Source organism: Amphiura filiformis, chromosome 20 (genome assembly GCF_039555335.1).
Source record: "Amphiura filiformis chromosome 20, Afil_fr2py, whole genome shotgun sequence".
NCBI lineage: Eukaryota > Metazoa > Echinodermata > Ophiuroidea > Amphilepidida > Amphiuridae > Amphiura > Amphiura filiformis.
In genome coordinates, this window is record NC_092647.1 from 12,802,569 (window position 1) to 12,810,761 (window position 8,193).

General features: G+C 36.5%; 1 protein-coding gene across 1 annotated transcript in view; it reads right to left on the reverse strand.

Moving 5' to 3' along the window:
• The window catches only part of LOC140142921 (uncharacterized), a 38,112-nt gene extending 29,952 nt beyond the window's left edge, over nucleotides 1-8,160 (reverse strand). Inside the window, exon 1 of the mRNA XM_072164949.1 lies at nucleotides 8,035-8,160. The gene's annotated coding sequence lies outside the window, so the exon portion shown is untranslated. The remainder of the gene's footprint in view (nucleotides 1-8,034) is intronic.
• Between the last annotated feature and the right edge of the window lie 33 nt (nucleotides 8,161-8,193).

Here is an 8,193-nt window from a genome sequence, read left to right on the forward strand (position 1 = left end):
AACTTCTAGTTCAATTTATCGCCCTGCAATGCATATCAGCAACACTCAGTTCAAATTTGAAGTTCATACATGTACCTCAAATACTTTTTGAGATATCATGTTCCGTGTGGACATGTGTTCGCGAAAAAAAGTCTTTGAGATATCAGCAATTTAGTGAATTTTAGTCTAGAAACACTGTTTTTAGGATTTTTTATATTTTAGAAACACTGTGTTATTACAATTTTGATTTGGAAAAGATCAGGGCTGTCAACTTTTTGGAATTGCTTGGCGTGAGACACGCGTACCGGGATCTGCCGAATCCAATGTTCATTTTGTACCATGATTATTTGAGCCACGGTGCTCGAGAATGTGAAAAGCGGGGTGGTAGGAGCAGCAAATTATTCATGACGATGCGTGAGATTTTACTCATTTTCCAGCTTTTTGCGTGAGGTTTACTACCTAGGCGTGAGATTATACGACCTTGGCGTGAGACCGTGAGAAAGTGACACAATGCGTGAGACTCACGGCCAATGCGTGAGAGTTGACAGCCCTGAAAAGATATACTTGAATTAACACAAATAATAGTGAAGATTAGAGGTCAAAATCTTGATTATTTTTTGAGATATGATTTTTTAAAGAGAAAAACGTTAAATATCGCAGCTTGAGAAAACAATCAAATACATAAGAATTAATTTTAAAAAAATTGCCTTGCGAAGTTACATTTTTGAATATAACTTTTGAATGGAAGCTCCGATTGTTGTCAAACAAAAAGCAAAAGAAAGGTATTTTTTTCCTTAATTCCAATTTATAAAGTTAATATTTTTGCCCACAACCGGGGGGATTCCACCATTAAATTCAACAATACACTTTAATGGAGAGGGTCACAATGGCTTTCATAAACAGTAATCATCAATCCTCCTTTTGAAAAAAAAAATACCCTGGAATTTGATATCATAGATAAAAAAAAAGCTAGTAGTACAATCAGCGTTCGAAAATTTGGTTGTCCGGTTGCCCGGGACAACTAAAAAAGTCACCGGACAACCAAAATACTGATTCGGTTGTCCGCAGGACAACCATAAATCTGTAGCCACAAATCACCTTTGTACATACGGACAACCAAAAACTTAGACGGACAACCAGATATTGTAATCTGGTTGTCCGTGGGACAACCATTTATTTTTCCTTAATTCGAACACTGAGTACAATAACTTTTAAGTACCATGAGCGAACTAGATGAAAGGATACATGTATTCATTCATTCAAACAAAATATATAAATTCATACATTCACACAGCGGGAAACTCATATTCCGGTGCCAAAATATGCACCCGTGGCTAGCCTCTGTCACATGCTGCTTGTTCTTACTTCGTCGACAGAGTAAAAAACGATCGAGAAAGATCGAGCATGTGGTGGAGGCAATGGGTGGAAAATTCATCTCGTTTCATGCAGAAATGAACGCTATACATGTAGGCCGTGTGTCTTGAACATTCCTTTGCGTTTCGTTAGTAAATTTCTAAGATCGCGCATCATTTTGCATTGAAACATTCATAACTTCCAAATTTTAGATCCTATCATAGCAAAAGTAAACATTTTCTGAATGGAAAAAGTCCAATCTTTCCAAAAATGGCATCTAATTTTCAGTAGGGGTAAGTCTAAATCAGGTAAAAATCCAAATATGCATTAAAAAGTTGTCAAAAAGTAGCACCTCCTCAAAAATATGTAACATCCAAACCATAGCACCTATCTAAAAAATAACCTTATTGGTGCAAAGTAGAGGCAATAGCCCACCCAAATATGTATACTTTGATAGGGTTACCCCTACTCAGGGGTGTCTATTCTTCCAGAAAATTGAAATTATTCCCTCACCCTACCGCGATGTGTCACATCCGTCCCCAGATTCTTCCCCAAGTGAGATCCCAAAAAATGGACCCTAAAGGGACAATTTTAGGCTGGTTGCTAACTATATACTTTTCCTTATTTTCTTGTTCCCTCCCTTCCTGCCTGAACATAGGTGTGTTGTCAGACCCAGAAACCTCTTTATACAACTGTCTAAGTTGTGAGTTGTTCTATTCTGTGTCTTCCCTAAAAACATCACATTCTTTCCTAGATGGTACAGTCTGGACACTGAACCATTGCATCTATTAAGGACTAATGGTTCAAAGGGAAGACAGGCTGGCAAACACCTCTAGGCTCTTTATTATTTTCAGAGCTACCTGTGATTTATTATTTACAGGGGTGTGAGAGTTCAGCTTTTTTGTTTTGATTTTCAGCTTTTTTTGTACAAGTACACTTGCTCTGTACAAAAGTATAGGATCTTCCCAAATTTTTAGTTTTTTGCTAACTGTTTTCAGCCCTTTTATATATGTGGTGACTCACATGCCTCCGACTTATAAAGCCTTAGAATTAAAATTCTTCTATAGCAGAGTTCGGAGATTGCCACTGAACTATTGCATCTAGGCCTAGGGAAGGATAATCAAGGAGTTGGATCTGAAGCGGAGGTTTAAAAGGGAAGATAAACTTGGACAATGCTGTTAACTAATTGATGGTTCTGTCTTCCCTTAGAATCCCAAATGCTTCCCTAGATAGGCATATGTCCAAACTAAAAAGAAAATGGATTTTTTTATGAAATATGAAAAGCAGAGCTCCCTTAATTTGTGTGCATTATTACCTATAGTATGACCACTAGTCATTATTGCCCAGGCAGGGAAGAATTACTGACCCAACTTTTCCCTGTTTTATGGCAGAGTCCATGGTTTCCCTCAAAATAATTATTTTTGGGATGGGAATGGGTAAAAGCCAAAGGACCACTACATGTATGCTAATGCTTTATGTACCCATTATAATTCTTCCCTAAATGACACTTGATGAATTAACCTACCCTGTAGAGCAGTCACTGCCAGCCAGTGACCATCTATTTCATTCCAAAAATAGCCATAAAACATAATAATAATATTCCAGTTATACATTTTTCCCTAAATTAGTTAATTTTATTTTTAATCTTCCTTGAATCATGTTGACTTTCTTCTGTTTTTCCCCACTATTTTTTTTTCTTTTTCAAAATGCAAAATTCTTCCCCAAAGGGGTAAAATTATTCCCTCCCCTTTGGGGGGCGATTAACGGAAGAATAGACGCCCCTGCCCCTACTTGATGTACTTTTTTGATACACAGAATGACACGTGACAAAATTTTCCATCAAAATTTGAGGAAAATACAAAAATAATACTTGAATTGCTAAAAGGGCCTCTTTATACTAAAATCTTAGTGTATTCTTAAAAACATTAATACATTTGTAAAGTGCAAGCAACAACCATCCTAAAAATGTAAAAATGTTTACTTTTATAAGGTTACATGTACACCTAAATAGGGTACTTTCTGTGGAGTGATGTCACGGTACACCGAAACATGCCGACATAAAAAAATTAAATTTTGTTGAGTTTAATTAACAATTAAAAGAACCAATCTCTTGTGTTGACTTCAAACATGAACTACATGTACATGGGTAAAACTACAAGTTTAACTCACTTCAGATTCTTTCTAGCAATACTTTCGGGCAATGTTGCTTTTATATACTATCCAGAGAGGTTGCACGCAACCAAGTCATACCAAATTCACCTGAATTTTTATTACTCTTACTCTTTAAAAGCTCACATGCAGTGAGCAATTATAATATAATCATTTATAATATAAATGTGTGCGTATTATTTTAAATGTCCAGTTTTAAAATTCCAATATTATGAATGAGGCTGAGCAAATATTAAATTTTGGTCTGTACATGTAGCTATTATTTATCTATTTGGTCTGTAGCTATTATTTATTTACTTATTTATTCATTTTTATTTATTAGTTAATTAATTAGATAATTAATTAATAATTAATTTATTAAATTAATTTAATGAGTATTTAATACAGGCCTGTTAAAATCAATTACAATTGATTTATGGCAGTTAAAAAAACCTGAGATGGTTGTCTTCAGATTTCGGTGTCCCAAGATCCGTGTTAATTAAAAAAATTAATTAATAACCGTCCGTAATTAATTAATTTTAATTAATCTCAATTAATTAATTAATTAAATTATCACAAAACAAATAGATCTTTTAAGTAGAGCTTTAAAGACTTCATTCACTGTTGTAATGTAGAAAACCATGATGACCTGATGAGTGCTTGTTTCTCCCATAGACTTTACATGGTGCCGTATCCCAATTTTGCACCACCCGGCGTAAATGGCACAAAAACCAAAATGACCGCAACTATGAACTTTACCGCGAACAAAGCAAGATTGTCACAAAGTTGATTAATAATGCAAAATCTGCTTATTATAAGAAAGAACTTGACACAGCAGACACGAAGCAAGTGTTTCAGACACTCAATACTCTGTTGAACAGTGGCTGTAAGATCCTCCCTGCCTGTGAGTGTTTGAGTCAGCTGAGCAATGATTTTGCAATTTTCTTCAAAAACAAAATTGCTCTGATTCGTGATAGGCTTGATGGTCTCGAAACTGACACAACCGCTAGTGAAAGATTATTTCCGGATGAAAACCCAAGATTGTGCTCTTTCAACCAAGTTTCTGAAGAGGAAGTATCAAAGATCATCATGAATCTTCCCAATAAACAATGCACTTTGGATGTTTTCCCTACTTGGTTGCTAAAATCAGTTACTGACACGCTTATCACTCCACTTACGAGCATTATAAACAGGTCCCTTGTTCTGGGAAGTTTTCCAATGAACTTAAAATCAGCCATTGTGACACCTATAATCAAGAAACCAAGCATGGACTCTAACGAACTCAAAAGTTACAGACCTGTTAGCAATATAAAGGTCTTTTCAAAGATCATGGAGAAAGTAGTTCTTCCTCAGATCAGATCTCATCTTGTTATTAATGACTTAGAGGAACCATTTCAGTCAGGATATAAACCATCGCACAGTACTGAAACAGCCCTACTCAGAGTAAGGAGCGATATTCTGAATGCCATCGACAGGAAGCATGCCGTCTTCCTGGTCCTCCTGGACCTACATGTAAGCGCGGCTTTCGACACGGTGGACTACCCTACTCTTTTCAACAGACTAACCAGCGTTTATGGCATTACTGAAACAGCGCAGGCATGGCTTGCATCTTATCTCACCAAAAGAGATCACCAAGTTTGTGTGTCAGGAGCCATGTCTGAAAGCCTTCCTCTGCTTTATGGACTTCCACAGGGGTCTTGCATCAGCCCGGGAATTTTTACAATGTACACTTATCCAATGGGAGCAATCATCCGCCGTTATAACATCAATTACCATCTTTACGCTGATGATGTGCAACTTTATATTGAATTTGACCCTAAAATTCCGGGTGATGCTGCTGTTGCAGCTTTTAAGCTCCAGGCTTGTATTGCAGAACTTAAGAAATGGATGAGCACTAACAAGCTGCAGCTAAACGAAAGTAAAACAGAGTTCATGGTGTTAGCTTCAAAACACAATCTGAAAGACCTTTCTACTGTCACTTTGAATTTAGATAACACCACCATCATCCCTTCAACTGTCATTAAGAACCTCGGTGTCAAGTTTGAGTCTGACATGTCAATGACTGCTCAGGTTGCTTCCATATCTAGCTCCACTAACTATCATCTCCGCAATATCAACAGAATCCGTCGTTTCATTGACAAAGACACTTGCGAGCAAGCAGTCCGGCGCTAATAACATCCAGATTGGACTACTGCAACTCTCTGCTTATTAACATCACAGCCAAAGACATACAGAAGCTTCAAAAGATCCAGAACCGCTCTGCACGCCTCATTTTCCGGACAAGCAGGCGTGAGAACACTTCTCCTCTGATTCAAGAGCTGCACTGGTTGCCAGTCAAACAGCGAATCATCTTTAAGACCCTTCTGCTTGCTTACAAGTGCCTGCACAATCAAGCCCCATTTACCTCACTGAACTCCTTCACATTTACATCCCGTCTGTCAACCTGCGTTCCGGGCACGACCAACCTCGCCTTGTTGTCAACAGAACTTTCACTACTCAAGGGGATCGCGCTTTCACAAATGCTGCCCCAATGTTATGGAACACTTTACCAAATGTCATCAGAAACTCTATCACAGTTGCGTCTTTCAAGAGCCAAACAAAAACTCATTTATTCCCGGACTAATTTCTTCCCCCATGTTTCATGCTGCTCTGTTTATTTGTTTAAATTAGTAATGTAAGATGTGTACATGTAGTTTAAGATATTTTTTTCTTCTGTAAAGCGCCGAGGTCGTGTTTTGCTCATGTTACGGCGCTATATAAAAGCTGCTTGTTGTTGTTGTTTGTTGTTCCCGCTAGCACCAACCTGGTGTTTTGAGCGCCCGATTGTGCAAATAAAAGCCGCCTAACACCTAGAGAAGATGCAAAGACGAGGAGGGTTAATAGAATAATACAATAGAGATAGCAGGTAATCCTGTCGCATCTATTCATACATATTCCTTTTGTTCATCCATTTGTACATCTATATGAATAGATGCGACGGGATTACCTGCGGAATTATCTCTATTGTATTATTCTATTAACCCTCCTCGACCTTCTCTAGGTGTAAGGCGGCTTTTATTTGCACAACTGTTGGAACTGTGTTGTGTTGTAAACTTTAATCATTCTTTTGTCTACCTGTGTTTTCGCGGAAGGTGTAAAACGGGTGATGGAATGCAGTTTAAAATTTCCGCCAAGGCCGAATCATTTCACATTTTGGATGCATTGTAGCCGACGGGGACCCAACTAAAGGCTGCTAGTCAGGTGTAGGAATGCGTGTATTTGGATTCGTCTATAGGCCTAGTAATATCCCGCATAAACAGCAAGAATATTATAAACTTGTCATATAACTTGTAAACCTGAGACGAAAATACACATCTCAGTTGAAAACGTTTATTTGGTGTGTTTTTTTAAAAAGCAGGATATTAAATCTTAGGTGTTTTCAAATTTATCTACATGTATAGAAAGAGTATGATAATACGTAATATGTATTTGTTTTTCATACATTTAGCAATATTATTATTGTTATTATTTTATATATTGTTTTATTCAATTTTGAATTAAATATTCAACTATGGTCTTTCAGACTTTCACATTAATGTAGATTATGTGGTATCTTAAATACTTTTACTTACCGTACCGGTACATAAATAAATGGCCAATGATTTAAAATAACTTTATAACATATAGTTTGAAAGTTTAAAATTTCAATATTTATTTTATATTATTAATATATTAATGATAATGATATAATAATAATATTTATGTCATAAATTACAAACATGAAAAGACATTAAAAGCAATTTAGATGACAATCCAGGAAAGAAGAAATATAGACTAAACAGTCCAAACACAATGTGTTCTTCTTTCCTTGATGATGATGATGATGATGATGATGATGATGATGATGATGATGATGATGATGATGATGACAATGATGCTTATAGCCAATATTATTATTTTATATTTTATGACTTTATGTAGGTCTATGTTTTTGATATATATATGAAATAAAACCAGAATGAATGAATTATTTTAACATTGTGATAACTTTTCATTGTTGGATAAACGTAATGGCGATGTCACTGGCTTTAACCTTTGGCGGACAATAGAATAACCATTGATTGACAAGGTTACCCCCTGCGTCCCCCTAGCCGCTTGTAATAACGCGTTTTGCTGACAAAAAAAAACACCCCTTTTTGATGAAAAACGGTGTTTTTAGACCCCTAAACACGGAACATGCGTTACGCGTTCGTCAAAAAAAAAAGGACCCTTTTACGCTGCTTTTTGTTCACACATGTGTACACAAATGTAGCTGAGTGGCCCCCGGCCTGGGCCAGTCCATGCTAAAAATATCCCCACCCTAAAGTCAATCTTTAACAAGATGTAACTTTGCTACGGAAAGTGCTATGACAAAAAGGTTTTCAGTTTTGACTTTCTTTACTCAAGGGCTTTAATTTGATATATAAAATGATGCAATTTGATGGCAAATTTGAATTCACCTGGCTTATGTACAATGTCAATGATGTAAGGTAAGCTTAAATTTATTTAAAAAAATTATTATTATGGCATGCATACCATTATTACCAGATGACACTGACGATGATGATGTGGAGTTTCTGCAAGTATTGAACTATATTGTAGCTTACCATGGCCCCCAGTTCCAAAGAATAGTTCCTATTGAATTCTTACGATTCGGTCCAACACTTGGTATACCCCAACACTTGTCACTTTGGC